This window comes from Felis catus, chromosome B1 (genome assembly GCF_018350175.1).
Source record: "Felis catus isolate Fca126 chromosome B1, F.catus_Fca126_mat1.0, whole genome shotgun sequence".
Lineage (NCBI taxonomy): Eukaryota > Metazoa > Chordata > Mammalia > Carnivora > Felidae > Felis > Felis catus.
The window spans coordinates 130553964-130570518 of record NC_058371.1 but is presented as its reverse complement, the minus strand read 5'-3'; the positions used below and the strand labels follow the sequence as shown (position 1 = coordinate 130570518).

General features: G+C 36.8%; 1 long non-coding RNA gene across 2 annotated transcripts in view; it reads right to left on the bottom strand.

Moving 5' to 3' along the window:
• Positions 1-778: 778 nt before the first annotated feature.
• The window catches only part of LOC109499071, a 28210-nt gene continuing 12433 nt past the window's right edge, over positions 779-16555 (bottom strand). For both annotated transcript variants that reach the window (XR_006596952.1, XR_006596951.1), the window contains exons 3-5: positions 4024-4287; positions 1127-1191; positions 779-1006 (exon numbers count right to left, since the gene is read on the bottom strand). This is a non-coding gene — a long non-coding RNA (uncharacterized LOC109499071). The remainder of the gene's footprint in view (positions 1007-1126; positions 1192-4023; positions 4288-16555) is intronic.

The following is a 16555-nucleotide window of genomic DNA, read 5'->3' as shown; positions in this document are numbered from 1 at the left end:
TTCAGTTTTCTTAAATATAATCCTTGCCTAAACTACTGAATAAATGAAAAGGATGGGGATGAAATTACTTTATGTAAAAGCAAGTGTTTCATAGTTATATGTACAGATAATTTATAATAAAATCAGAAATACAGAAATAAAACAATAATCATATTGACTTAATATAATCTGCACTGGAAGATAAAATTAATTTCACCTAGAAGAGATGTGAGAAAGGTATAATTGATGTAATGACCTTCTCATTACTAACTTCAAATGAACCATAAATCAATGTTACATAGAAAAATGGAAAGGTCTGGTAGGAGCAATGCTTTCTTCCCAAACAATAGCCAATTCAACTTCAACAGAAATAAAAAACATGCATGATATAAAAATTCATATTTGATATGTCATATTCTGTATTTTAAGATCTCCAAATTTAGATTTTCAAGTGTGATTCCTTATGTTTACTATCTGTTCAGTAGTTCTAAAAGCTATATTCATAGACAAAAATTTAAAGGAGGAAAAGAACATCATTGTGATAGTTGATAAGGCATCATAAAAATGTAGAAATAAATCTTGTCTTTTGTATTTTCACGGATGTTACCCTTGGCAATCCTCAGTATTGATTGCTGATCTTGATATGTATCCCAAATTTTTTTATAAAGGCAGAGACCCGGGAATGGTTTTGGTTTAGGAATAAGGCTGACTAGATCCACCCCAGATCGGAATCTTTAAGAGAGGAGCAGGCCCAATTTTTCAATTCCATTATAGAATCTGAAGTGAGGAAGTTAACATATCTCTTTATAGTGGTGTAATTCTGGTGGCAAGAGACTGCTAGGTACTGAAATTTGACAGATTGAGTTCAACGTGGACGATCATAAGAACTGGAGAGCTCAGAGCAAGAGAGTGGAGAGGACTGTTGAGGTGGTATGGTTGCCTCCTGAGATGGAGTATTGATGCCAAAATGGCTTTCTTGACACTCACCACAAAGGCCATAAGTATGTCAGATCATAAAGAAGCCAGACTGAAAAAGAGATGAAACAATATTTCTCACTCAGAAACATTTTTATGAGAGGTCATTCATTCAACTTATCAAACTATGCATTTTTTTCAGTCATCTATTCAGTTGTATTCATTAACTCACCGAATGCATCAAGCTCTCAATAGGTCCATGTAACAGATCTCTTGACTGCTTCAAATGGCTTAACCCTACACAAAGCACCAGTTGATTCAATAGTTAGCATCACAGATCAATTCTTTCCTCCAGGTTTTCCCAAAGGTTTTACAATTCTTATAGTGCCAGCAAGGGAATTATATTTGCTCAAAACTCCCAGCATTTTCCTAAGGGATTTTGGCTTCTTAGTATGATTTAAGAGGGTATTGCTGTAGATTCTCTGATTTCCAGAATTCATATGAAAGAGCTCAGGAGTACCTTTAGTGAACAGATAAGATTCTTCACAAATCTAGATGACATTTTTTTCCAGGGGCATTAAATCGGAGTTCTCATTAGAAGGAAAGTTAGGGTAGGGCATAATGCAGGACCAATAGAGGACCAGAAAGAGTGGGATTAACATCAAGGCTAGTCTGTAACTTTCCTACCATGAAATATATGAATGAATAATAGTAGGGAAGTATTATGTGTTCTAGGGACTGTTTGGTTATAAGACCTCTAGAAAATAACTAGCTGCAAATTCTCCTGTTCCTTTGACCAGGATCCTTAGTTTGCAGTGTGCTCAGCTCAAGTGAGTGATAAATTGTTTTTGTTGTTGTTGTTTGAGGGTAGGTCTTATTCCCTTACAATGTGGTTCTTCTTCAATATTTATAACTATTTAGAAAAAAGCAAGAGAGAATAAAAAGGAAATTAAAAGCAGAAAAGTGGGGGCACTGTGATGTACTAAAGGGCCTTATAAAGAGATGTCTTGATAGTGATTGAGAGAGAGATGGAGAGGGAGAGAGAAAGAGAGAAAAGGAGTGAGGCAGAGATAGAGGGAGAGAGGATGTCAAGAAGAACAAGAAAACAAAGAAACATTGGGTGATAGCAAATGGGCCTGACAGTGAGGGACGGGGAAACCAATTGAGTTCTGAAAAGCACTTTTATCTGCTTTGAATTCTCAAATTTTTCCATTCAATGTGCACAGCGTTACAGTTTTGCAAAATTTGTCAAGTTTGACAAATATTCCATACAAGGATGGGCAGGTACAGTAGTCAAGGTCACTTTTCCCTGCTCTATTCTGACTGCTGAAATGAGTTAGAATGCTGATAATAGAATAGAGCAGTTTCCAGGATTGACTGAAGGTCTACAATTACCACACTTTCTAACAAAGCCCTCGTTTTCTGATGTTCAGACCAGTGACAAAGAGGTTATCTTTAAATTTATCCATTCCTAACTTAAAGGAAGACTGCCATTGAATGGAAAAGCAGGTTTTCTTTTTTTAATGTATATTTAGATTACTTTCCCATTTAATATTTATGCTATGCATACATCTTTCATAAATGGAATCGAAAACCTACATACAGAATCAAAAACCTTCATAAAAAGTATTCATAATACTATGAACACTCATTAAGCTATAAAAAAATTAGAAACTGGGGCGCCTGGGTGGCGCAGTCGGTTAAGCATCCGACTTCAGCCAGGTCACGATCTCGCGGTCCGTGAGTTCGAGCCCCGCGTCGGGCTCTGGGCTGATGGCTCAGAGCCTGGAGCCTGTTTCCGATTCTGTGTCTCCCTCTCTCTCTGCCCCTCCTCCGTTCATGCTCTGTCTCTCTCTGTCCCAAAAATAAATAAAAACGTTGAAAAAAATTAAAAAAAAATTAGAAACACAGTATTTTTGGTTTAGCATTAATAAATTCCTCATAATAAACTCTTAGTTGCTAACAGTCATATTATGTATATCATTGGCCTTTGCACTTTTGTAAAACTTTAATAAATATTATCAATTGACAATGCTAAGAACCAACCTCCACTCCATCTTGGATGTTCTCCCTTTCCTCTGTCCTTACATTACCTAACTTAACCTTACTTGAGCCCCATCCAAGTTTAGCAGGAAAGAGGGATGCATCTTCTGATTTGAGTTTGTTTCTACAGATTACTTAACCTCTTTCAACTTCATTTTTTTCATTTATGAAACATAGGCAAAATGTCTCTTATGCCTGGCTGGTATGAAGATTTAATGGAATAACATATGCTAGCTTCTTTTCTAAATTAACCACCCTGTTTTAAAGAAAATATACTCCATCTACTGCTTCTCAATGTTTAGCTCTAGTATCTTTCCATGAAGCCTGGGAAAGGAGGTAAAAAAATTTCTAGAAAAAAATGATTCTTTTCCTTTAGAATATTGATGCTAGATTATAAATTTTGTACAGCAAATACCAACTGACATAAAACAGAAAAAAAACACTTAAATATACAATTTAAAAAGAAAGAAATGCAGAAAGAGATATTTATAGAAACTATTAATATTACTATCATTATTAATAACTGTAATTCTCTTCCACTGAAGGCAAAAAGTGACTGAAACATAAATAATGGGCTCTTCCTCCACACTCCCCACATACACACATGCATCGTCACAGGGTGACCTCAAACTCAGCCTTTGCATATGGCTTTGCAGGGGCAGAAAAATTTAACTTCTTTTCTTCTAACTTCTTTGGCTGGTCTAATAATTAAAATGATATGAAGACAGATTAACATAAGAAAAAAACAAAATTTTAATAACTTCTAATCTAAGGGAAATAGAACCTAGGAGAACTGAGTGACTCCACAAAATGGCCAAAGCCATCACCTTACTTCATCAAAGACAAAAATAACGTTGGGGATGGGAGTCAGTTATGGGAGATTACCAGGAAAAGCACAATAAATAAGGATAATATTGTTATACAGATTTAATTCCTAGCCTTCTTTGTTGACGAGAGTTTCTAGAGATTTACTTGGTCATCCCCCTCTTCCGGGTACAGTATTAGAGACATTCTTATACATGGAGATTTATCTTATCAAAAGAGTAGCTTTTACTCACCAATGTCTGCTATTTCTTAAAAACTTACCACTTTAAAATAATCAATATGCCAAAGAGACATATTTTGAGGTGGCAAAAGCTGCTCCCTTTCAGTTCCTCCTTTGGAATTTCAAATAAGAAGTTTCACAATCCAGAAGCTAAGTTGACAGATTGCTCCATATCTCACTGAAGCAGTCTCAGTCTTGAGAAATCGGTCAGTTCAGTTTAACAGTTGTGTCTCATTTTAGGAAGCCGACCCAAAGTCAGGCTATATTGTGAAAGCAAGCCATCAGGGATTTAATAAGAGGCATTTCTATACAAACAAAAGAAAAAAACAAAAGTTAATGTTTGGAGCAAATTATAAACCCAGGGTCTGAGTTCTGAGAACTGCCAGTTGAGAATTCTAGATGTCAGCTTCAAAGCATCTTCAGGTGGAGTGAGAGCAGGCAGTGGCAGTCTGACAGATCTTCCTGGTTTGCAGTTTGAATGTCTCTGATGTCATGGAGCCTATCAGTCCACTTTGTCAGTGGTTCCTACAGCAAAAGTTTGTCTAACCATGAGCTACTCCAAGTCCTCTAACTTCAGTTTGCAGGGCTTCAGTAAAAGGCAATTTTCTCAGTGATTCCAAGTCAAAAGAGGGGAAGAAAATTGAAGTTTGGAGATTTGTAGGCATATGAGGAAACTAGAAGGATTTACAGATTAAAAAAAAAAACCTCAAAAACAATTAACATGAATAGAAATAACAGGACTAGAATCTGGTATCCACATAAGTATTACAGTTTCTACTGAAGCATGATTTTTCTCTCTACAGGCATCCCCATTTTTACTAAAGACAATTATAAGTAAAACTAAATTTTTGCAAAATTATTCTAGTCTCAATAAATTTGGCCTAAAGATAGATAGATAGGTAGAGAGAGAGAAAGAGAGAGGGAGAGAGAGAGAGAGAGAGAGAGAGAGAGAGAGAGATTAGATAGATTTGGCCTGATTATTTACAAAGGTACAGCAGATTGAGGCACCTGGGTGGCTCAGTCAGTTAGGCGTCTGACTTAAGCTCAGGTCATGATCTCGAAGCTTGTGAGTTTGGCCCGCATCAGCTCTGTGCTGACAGCTCGGAGCCTGGAGCCTCTTCAGATTCTGTGTCTTTCACTCTCTCTCTGCCCCTCCCCTGCTCACACTGTCCCTCAAAAATAAATAAACATTAAAAAAAATTCAAAGGTACAGCAGATTAAATCTCTGTTACTGCAACTTTTCTCTAATGTTTATTTTTATTTTTGAGAGAGAGAGCAAAAATAGGGGAGGGGCAGAGAGAGAGGGGGAGGGACAGAGAGTCTGAAGCAGGCTCTGGGCTGACAGGAGCGAGCCCAATGTGGGGCTCAATCTCAAGAACCGGGAGATCACAACCCAAGCTGAAGTTAGACACTCAACCAACTGAGTCACCCAGCCACCCCTGAAACTTTTCATTAAAAACTTCAGATAGGATTTTTAAAAGTCTGGGAAGCCAAGCCAAGGACTTGCTATCAGACCAGCCTGAAATATTTACAGATTATAGTGACTTCCTCTCTTCTCAAGGCCCCCCAATATCTTAGGCTTCCTTCACCTGCCAGGAAGTGATGTTCCTTATTCACTCCGTAAGGTTTCTGGGAACCCCATAAGCAGGGCACCTGGCTGTGTTTCCAAACGGCTTTATTGACTCCATAAAGTCAATCTTAGTTCCTTAAAGCTGTCTAGCATATCTGATTTTATGCACATCCTCAAATCTGACACTTCAGTCAAAGCCTTGAAAATATAACCAATTTGTGTCCTATTACAAGAACAGATTGTTATTGAACTTATGAAAATAACTAGATTGCCATGAAAATAAGAATAGTCATTGAGAGTTTCTGAATTCGGGGGTTATCAGGTAGGGAAAAAAAGATAAATGCTTCATTTTTGTTCACAAAGATATATTTTACCAAATTGCTCTAAGTCATAGGTAGCTTAAGAGAAAAGAGAAAAAGATTGCTTTTAAATCTTGAAAAACAAAATATTTTTCAAACAATCAGCAACATTTCAATATATCATTTGCAAATATCTTCTCCCATTCTGTTGGTTGCCTTTTAGTTTTGTTGATTGTTTCCTTTGCTGTGCAGAAGCTTTTATCTTGATGAGGCCCCAACAGTTCATTTTTGCTTTTATTTCCCTTGCCTTCAGAGACGTGTCAAGTAAGAAGTTGCTGTGACTGAGGTCAAAGAGGTTCTTCCCTGTTTTCCTCTATAGGATTTTGATGGTTTCCTGTCTCGCATTTGGGTCTTTCATCCATTTTGAGTTTATTTTTGTGTATGGTGTAAGAAGGTGGTACAGTTTCATTCTTTTGCATGTTGATGTCCAGTTCTTCCAGCACCATTTGCTGAAGAGACTTTTTTCCATTGGCTACTCTTTCCTGCTTTGTCAAAGATTAGTCAGCCATACATTCGTGGGCCCCATTCTGGGTTCTCTATTCTATTCCACTGGTCTATGTGTCTGTTTTTGTGCCAATACCATAGTGTCTTGATGATTACAGCTTTGTAGTAGAGGCTAAAGTCTGGGATTGTGATGCCTCCAGCTTTGGTTTCCTTTTCCAACATTACTTTGGCTATTAAGAGTCTTTTGTGGTTCCATACAAATTTGAAGATTGTTCTAGCTCTGAGAAAAATGCTGGTACTATTTTGATTGGGATTGCCTTGAATGTGTGGATTGCTTTGGGTAGTATGGACATTTTAATAATATTGTTCTTCCAGACCATGAGCATGGAATTTTTTCCCATTTCTCTCACAAGTTTTCTATAGTTTTCAGTGTACAGGTCTTTTACCTCTTTGGTTACATTTATTCCTAGGTATTTTATGGTTCTTGGTGCAATTGTAAATGGGACCCATCCTTGATATCTCTTCCTGTTGCTTCATTATTGGTGTATAGAAATGCAAATGATTTCTATGCATTGATTTTATATCCTGAGCCTTTGTTAAATTCATGTATTAGTTCTAGCAATTTTTTTAGTGGAGTCTTTCAGGTTTTCATGTATAGTATCATCTCATCTGCAAAAAGTGAAAGTTTAACTTCTTCTTTGCCAATTTGGACACCTTTTATTTCATTTTGTTTCAGTATCCAAAATCTATAAAGGACTTACCAAACTCAAACACCCGAAAAACAAATAATCCAGGGAAGAAATGGCCAGAAGACATGAATAGACACTTCTCCAAAGAAGACATCCAGATGGCTAACAGACACCTGGAAAGATGCTCAACAACGCTCATCAGCAGGGAAATACAAATCAAAACCACACTGAGATACCACCTCACACCGGTCAGAGTGGCTGAAATTAACAACTCAGGAAACAAGAGATGTTGGTGAGGATATGGAGAAATGGGAACCCTCTTGCCACTGTTGGTGGGAATGCAAACTGGTACAACCACTCTGGAAAACAGTGTGGAGATTCCTCAAAAAAACAAAAATAGAATTATCCTTTGACCCACTAACAGCACTACTGGGAATTTATCCAAAGGAGTGCTGCTTCACAGCAGCACATGTACCCCAATGTTTATAACAACACTATCAATAATAGACAAAATATGGACAGAGCCCATATTATGTCCATCAACTGATGAACGGATAAAGAAGTTATGGTATATATACACAATGGAATACTACTCAGCAATGAAAAAGAATGATATCTTGTCATTTGCAACAACGTGAATGGAATGGAACTGGAGGGTATTATGCTAAGTGAAATAAGTCAGTCAGAGAAAGACAGATATCCTAGGTTTTCATTCATGTGTGGAATGTAACAAACTTAACAGAAGACTATGAAGGAAGGGAAGGGAAAATAGACAGAGAGTGAGGCAAACCATAAGAAACTGTTAAATACAGAGAACAAACTGAGGGTTGCTGAGGGGGTGGAGAGAAGGGGAAAATGGATGATGGGCATCAAGGAAGGCACTCGTTGGGATGAGCACTGGGTTTTGTATGTAAGTGATGAATCATGGGAATCTACTCCTGAAGCAAAGGGCACACTTTACACATTGTATGTTAGCCATCTTGACAATAAATTATACTTTTAAAAAAATCAGCAACATTTCAAACAAAAAGTCATACCAATTATAATCATCATTAGTTCTTTCAGTCCCATATAATTAATTCTTGTTGATCTTGATCTTTTGTTAGCAGTTTTGTAAATCCAATTTTTCCATTATAGTTCTGTAAATTCTTACCCAGTTTAATAGTCTGATCTTAAAAGTTACCAGAAACTGGTACTCAGTGCTCTTTCCTTGAGTTTCACTAAAGATAAAGCACTTTTGCAAAAGGATCAGAGTGAACAATAAACACAAAGGACAAAAGATTTAAAAGTGGCCATTGTTAAAGATCTCATGAGAGTGCATTATAATGCAATTGACAGTGAAATTTGCTTTTTTTTGTGACACACAACACTTCAAGACAATAACTAGAATTATAAGTGACAGTGTTATACCAGAACATATCCAATTTCTAGGAATTTCACAAATTCTAGAACACATATTAATAATATTTCACCCAAATAATATCACCTAAGAAGGTTTATCATCACTTATTAGACAATGCTTCCCACATAATTTACCATAGCAAATGAGTCTAATTAGTGTAACATCTTTCTTTTCATAGGGAGATAGCACAAATATTTTCAAATGTTCCAGAGACCCTCTGGGATATCCCAAAGTTAGTCTGAGGTCAAAAAGACTTCATTTAGAATTTGATTTTGGGAGGCTTGTCAAAAACATCAAAGATAATTATGAAAAAATAATTGACTAAATAAGACTAAATAAGATCAAAGATAATTATGAAAAAAATACTTAATTATCTATTTAAACAGAGTAACAATAAAAGATTTCAAAGGCAAAGACAGAAGGTCACATAGTTGTGTGCAAAAATAGCTTTTTTAATATTAAGAAGACTCAGTTTCCCTAAGTAAAGAAAGACCTGATGATAAAGAACACAGGAAATAATTTTGATTAATTACAAAACCTTTGCTTTCCAGGCAGATTACTTAAAAGGTAAAGAAAACCTTTCATACATTCTTATCAGGAACAGACCCATAATCCAAGAAAACTGTCCTTTAAACAGATGAAAGAAAATCATATTTTGGTTTTACATAAATACACTATTTCTTTAAAACTTAGTTTTACAACTCATAATAAGCTCCTTCAATTTTAGCCAAATTACACAAAGTAAGGTACTCTCTCTTTTTCTTTTCCCAAATTTCTATTTAATTTTGTCCTCTATTCTCTTTTCCATTCTGAACTAACCAGTTTTACTTTAAAATAAATCTACTTATTTTTCCTTTAACAAAAATGCATTTCCATACCTCATAACTTTTTTTTAAGTTTATTTATTTATTTTGAAAGAGAGAGAGAACTCAAGTAGAGTGGGGCAGAGAGAGGGAGGGAGAGAATCCCAAGCAGGCTCCACACTGTCAGTGCAGAGACTGATACAGGGTTGAACCCATGAACTGTGAGATCATGACCTGAGGTGAAATCAGGAGTCAGACACTTTACCGACTGAGCCACCAGGTGCCCTGTTTTTTATTTTTATTTTCCCCACACCTTTTCTTAACCCAAAACACATCCTTTCCCTACATACCCAGTCATTTCTCTTATTATTGCTAGTAGTTTTAATTACATATGAATTAGAATCTTAATGCTTAGAAACCTTAAAGTCTAGTGAAACTAAGAAGCAATTACGGGGGCACCTGGCTAGCTCAGTCAGTGGAGCATGTGACTCTTGATCTTGGGATTGTGAATTCTAGCCCCAAGTTGAGTGTAGAGATTATTTAAAAATAAAACCTTAAAAAAAAAAAAAAAAAAGAAAAGTAAGGAATTGGGAATTGTCCATTATACCAGCATTATCTGGTCTGGCAAATTTTTCAGTACCTATTATAATTTCTTGAAACATGTACCATCTTTAATAGTATATTTCAATGTGGCACAAGTCATGTCTACTAACAGACACAAATTTATCTTTAGTTCCTTTGCAATAGGAATCCAAAAGTAAATAAATCTATGTTCAGTAATTAATATGTCACTATTTTATCTTACTTGGGAATAATCTAGATATTCAATAAATTTCCCTCACTTAACTTCGCAAAACTCCAAAGTTTCAAGTTACCAGAAAGATTTTGGAAGCATTTTTTAAGTACACATACCGTAAAATAATTATTGCTTAAAAAGTGGCCAAAAAATCTTATCCCACTTACTTCTATCTGAATCATTTGCTCCCAACAATTATGTTTCGATTGCTCACGAAAATTTCGTGAAACATTAGATAAAGGACCATCTCAAGCTATTTTTCTTGCTGACCAATTTTTTTAAAGTGATTTAACATGGAACTCATGAGAACTCTAAAGGCATGTTTATTTTAATTAAAATAATAAACTTAAACTAGTTTCGATACTAAATAATATCCCATATCACATGAACCTGAAAGCATTTGGGTTAGTTTCTATTATAATTTTGAGAATTTTTATGAATATTAAGTTTATATAAGTGCTTGATTGTTTAAGCCAATTGAAAGGCTTTTTACCGATTAATTTTGGAGGTAGAAAAATATCACACATCTGTAACACAGATACACAAAAACACATAGGCAAACAGGGTGCCTGAGTGGGTCAGTTGGTTGAGTTTTTGACTCTTGATTTCAGCTCAGGCCATGATCCCTGAGTCCTGGGATGGTGTCGCACCGAGTGTGGAGCCTGGTCTCTCTCTCTCTCTCTCTCTCTCTCTCTCCCTCAATCTCTCTCTCTCTCTCCCTCTCCTTCTGTCTCTCTCCTCCACTCGCACTCTTTCTCTCTAAAAACAAAACAAAACAAAACAAACAAACACACAAAATCCCTAAGTAAAAAACATACAAACACAGAGACTAGATAGTCACTAATATTTATGGAGAAGGTTTTTAAGCTTTGTATTTGTTCTTGACAATAATCTTAAAGAAGCTTGATCTAGAGTTTTTGCAATAGAACCTTTCCAGCATTTCTATTTTAAAAAGGCCTCCTTAAGGGCACCTGGCTGACTCTTGATCTCGGGGTTGTGAATTTGAACCCCATGTTGGGTGCAGAGATTACTAAATGAAAAAATAAACTTAAAAAAATAAAAAGGTCTCTTTATTACCCCAACATTTTTTTTTCCTTCTGATGAAAAATTTCTCCCTAAAGTTTGTGTTTCAAAGAATGGCTCTTAGGTCCTAGAATCGAGGATAAAAAAAAAAAAAATCTATATCACAAAGACACAGGGGAATTATCTAAGTTTTCTCCAAGGAGTTTTGTGGTATATTTGCTTGAAAGTCTAGGATAGCCATTTATATGTTTCCTTCTTTTTCTTAATTGCAGGACAATTGTACTTACTGTGTCCTGAGTTTTTACAATATCTACAAATGTCTAAAGGCAAATAGGAAAGGGTCTCGGGAGATTGAGTTGCTTTTCAGAGTTATGCTTTTGTTTTTTTATAGAGTCAAGCTGTAAATCAAGAGTTGTTACTTATTGGGGTGCCTGGGTGGCTCAGTTGGTTAAAGCATCCGACTTCAGCTCAGGTCATGATCTTCAGTTCATGGGTTCAAGCCCTGCATCAGGCTCTGTGTTGACCGCTCAGAGCCTGGAACCTGCTTCTGATTGTGTGTCTCCCATTCTCTCTCTGCCCCTGGTGCCCCCCCCCAATAAATAAACATTAAAAATTTTTAAAAAAGAAAAGAGTTGTTACTTATTTTGTCTTCAGTCCTACAAGCTATCTTCAAAGAATTAGGTAGCCTTTTCCCATTCAAACACTTAGAGATTGATTTGCCCACTTAACCACACTATTTTACATTTGCCTTTTTATATCAGTCAGAAATTTTCCGACTGAGATAGAAACCAAAAGATTTCTATGTTCTGCTGTGCAAGGGACATAAATTCTTTGTGTGGGGCATCTAGGATATATCTACAAAAGACATTGCATAGGAAGGTCTCAAACTAGCAAAGCCTGATATGGTGTCCAGTAAAATGAGCCTTATTGTCTATCCTGATACTTCTGCTAAATGTACTTCCTGGCTTTTAGCATTTGCATGAGTAATCTGTATATCCTGGGCCTAGAGATTAGGTTGGAGTGCTCTCTCTAAATCCTGTAGGGAAAAGGAATCTAAAACATGCAGATGGAGCTAGATTTTGAGAAGGGGAATTTATGTTGACTGTGGAAATGAATTTTTGTTCTAATTCCATTCTTTCATCTTATTAAGTCAGCCTCTAAGGCTAACCATTATAGTTCTCTGTATCCACTTTTGAAGCTGGTCTTTCCATAGGTATCAATAAGATGATTGCTTAGGATAAGAATGGTCTAAAATTTTATTTTTCTTTTAAATATAGCCAATTCAAAGGACCCATCATCTGACCATTGACAAGTAGGATCTTAATAATTTCAACAGCAACTCAAACGAATAAGCCTTTTTATTACTTGACCATGCACACAAGAGGGTTCCAAAAGAGCGTGCAAAAGATGCATCCCTCACAAGATCCAGAAAGTTCACTCCCAGAGTTTTCCTTGTCACCAGTTACCTCAATACCAGACCTTTACAACTCACCTGCTTATACTCAGTGACCTTTGTCCCACATTTTTCCTTAAGCTGTACTTTCCACTTTATCTCTTAACTCAGGCAGATGGAAAGCAAAACTACCCCTCAAGCAATAGCAACTGCCCTGATAAGACCTCCAGCTGGCCCAGAACACCAAGACCAGTTTGAGCATAACTCCCTGCCTCACACCTACACAGGTGTACCAGGAAGTGACCTAGAATGACCTAGAATGACCTTACTATAATACTCAAATCTGTGCCCAACAAGGAGCACAAGCCTCATTTACATAACATGATGAATGTACAGGTACATTTCCTTAAGATGCATGTGCAACCTTATGCCTGCCTCTACATATGGTGGCAAGGCTCTCCTTTATAAATATTTATCCTAACCCTGAATAAAAGGAACCTATCCACCTTTGTCTGGGAATCACAACTTTGGAAGTTATTCCCTGTGATCTCTTTATTTGCTGCAAGTAAAGTTTCCTTTATACAACAACTCACCTGCTTTAGTTTCTGTGACTCACCAAGGAGTGAATTCGCTTTGGTTCAGTTACAGCATAAGAAAGTAAAGCCCTCCATTGTTACTGTTGGTAAGAATGGTATAATACAGACACTGTCTGATTTCCCACATGAACTTGAGATAGTTCCAATCACAGACTTGCTAATATGTGATATTGGGCAAGTGCTACTGATGAGGTTTTGGGGTGATGGTGGGGGTTTGGAGCTGATGGCCAAGAAAGAATTCTTGAAGATGTCTTTGGTGCAAAAAGGTGATTTTGTTAAATCATGGACACAGCAGCTGTGGGTAGAAAGAGCTGCACTGGGGCTGTGAAGAGTGACTGGTTATATTCTGTGGAGTTGGGGGAGGTAAAGTCAAGAGGAAGTTTCTTAAAGGGATTTCCATATGCTAATGAAGACTCACAGATTACTAGAGGTGTAGCTATTATCAAGTTAAGATTGTTTTCCCCTTGTAGCAAAGCATTAACATTAAGACAGTAGGAAGTTCCTGGACATTAGGCTATTGATAAGGTTGTCCTTTTCTTGTAATTGTACTAAGATATTGTAAACTGATGGAGACTCTATCAATTTAACCATTTGTTTTCTGTCCTCTACTTTGTTCTTACGCAGTCAGAAGTACCTGAGGAATAGCACACATATCCCACCTGAGGGTGGGAGGTGTGCTAGCTTGTACTTTGCCTTCAGTTTGCCTTATGGTCCCTCATCACTATTGGAATGGGACTTTTTCAGTACTAAAAAGACACAAAGTTGGGACAACAAAAGCCCCTTATGTACCAAGACTCCTTAAGACAAACCCCCTTGAGAGTTAGCACAGCAGGACAAAGAGAATGCTGCCTGTGACTTTGTGTCTCAGAATCTCAGTCTATTCAACTGGTCGTTAGATGCATACCATTATGTGCACCTACTAGATGTCAGAGGCCAGAGAGAATATTCTCACAGATTACAAAGCCAAGATTTCAAGGCATAGAACAAGATGAAAGAGACAAAAGAGAACAATGATCATCTCTGGGAAGAAAGGGATCAACATAGAACAAATTTTTACCAAGGTCACTATACACAGGGAACTAGTTCACACAAATATTTTCGCCTGCTAATCTAAATTTAGAAAAGGAATAAAAGGACTCTCACTTCCACTGGACTCTGCAGGCAGAAATCCATAGTAAGAATTTTTACTTTCTGTTGTTTTTTTTTCAGAGGTCTCAGGATCTCTGAACTGCAGAAGCCCCAGAACAAGGTCTCATCTGGGTTGCCAAAACTGTAAGGGAGGAAAAGTTTTCCTTGTCCCCTTCTAGGTTCTTTGGCTGGTCTAATGATTAAACTGATATTAGACAGATAAACAGAAGAGAAACAAACAAAGCTTTATGTTTTTAAAGCTTATTTGTTTTGAGAGAGAGAAGGGGGGTGGCGCACACACAGGTCGGGAGGAGCAGAGAGAGATGAAAAGAGGGAATCCCAAGCAGGCTCCATGCTGATAGCAAGGAGCCCAATGTAGGCCACAAAGTGTGAGATCATGACCAGAACCAAAGTCAAGAGTTGAACACTCAACCTACTGAGCCGCCCAGACACTCCATACAAACAAAACTTTAATAACGTACATACATCCTACATGTAAGGGAAAGACCCAGGAGAACTGAGAAACTCTCCAAAATAGCCAAAACTATCACCTTAAATGTTGACTTTACCTAAAGACAAAAGACAATGTTGAAGATAGGGAATCAGTTATGGGAGGCTAGCAGGAAAAGCACAGTACATAAGGATAATGTCATTATACAGATTTAAGTTCTTGCCTTCTTCCTTATAAGAGTTTCTAGATATTGAGTCAACCTTCTTTTCCAGTTACAGTGAGGGAGACCCCCTTCCAAAGGTCTCTTACAAAAGAGTTACCTCAAAAAAAAAGAAACAAATGGAAAAAAAAAAAAGCAACTTCTACTCAGTTGTCTCAGCTTCACCGTTGTCTCCTGTTTCTTAAAAATAACCAGTTTAGGGGCACCTGGGTGTCTGACTCTTGATTTTGGCTTAGGTCATGATCTTACAGTCTTGAGATCCAGCCTGGAGCCAGGCTCCATCCTGGGTGTGGAGTCAGCCTAAGACCCTCTCTCTCCTTTTCCCTCTGCTCCTTACCCACTCGTGCTCTCTCTCTCTCGCTCTCTCAATAAGTAAGTAAATAAATAAATAAATAACCAGTTTAAAATAAGCAACACGTCAAAGAGACATATTTTGAAGTGGCAAAATCTGCTCTCCTTTACCGTGAGGAAAAAACAAGATGCTGTTGATTGTTAAACAGGTCTTATTTAAGTTCAATCCAAACCATTAGCATTAATGCAAAAAGACTTTTGGAATCCTTGATATTAAGAGGAACATTCTGGGACTCCTGGGTGGTTCAGTCGGTTGAGCTTCCAACCCTTGGTTTCAGTATAGGTCATGATCTCACAGTCTATGGGTTTGAGTCCTACATCAGGCTCCGCCGTGCCACCAGTGCAGAGCCTGCTTGGGATTCTCTCCCTTTCTTTCTCTCTCTGCCCCTCACCCCCTCCCCCCTCAAAATAAATAAATAAACTTAAAAAAAAAAAAAAAAGGAACTTTCTGCTTTTTCAAAATGTGCACATATTTTTACCAGACTGGAAAAGGGTGAACAGACATCATATATGTATTGGGAAAAAAATGAAATCACTTCAGATTCCATTGTACTCTCAGCTATACAATGTATTGTGGCATGATTTAGCACTCCTAATTTATGGTAATAGCCATAAATTCAGTCTATGTGTTCATCATGAATGTCTCTTCCTTAAGCCTTTATATTTTAAAATGTATTTTAATATTTTATCTTTAATTTTGATGAAATTTCAACTCAATACTATGATGGTTTGTTAATTACAAATTCTTTTAGAAGGCAGCTGCTTACTTCTCTACAATTTATAGCCTTTTAAACCTACTCAGATCAGCTTTGAAATATATAATTATGCAGCTTAAAAGTCATTTGTAATGATCATACTTCTAAGATAATCTTGTATTTTAGATATGAATAGAGTAAAAATCAAACTACATCACTAAGATTATTTGGGTTCAATTTCAAAAAGCTACATTGCTCGTTCACTTTTTTACTTTCATATAGTCATCATACAGATCACACAAAGAATTTTTTTTTTCCTGGAGGCCAGTCTTTAAATTCAACAGCTAGTAGTATTAAAAAACAATTGGGAGTTGGAGGGGGGGACGAATATATGTAGAGAATATTGGACTGAACAGAAGCTCAGGCAGAGAGAAAAATACCTCCTGTGTATAACAAATAAACAGTGCATGATCTCATTTGTACCTCAAGACAAGCTACTAAGATCTCTATTGAATTAACAATGAAGCACTTTAACTGTAATGCTATGGAATTCACTGTGGCTATTTTAATATTTGTGGCAATTTTATTTGGAGTAAATATATATACATATATAAAGAATTAGAGGTCTTTTCTATATGTATCCTGTTAGTATG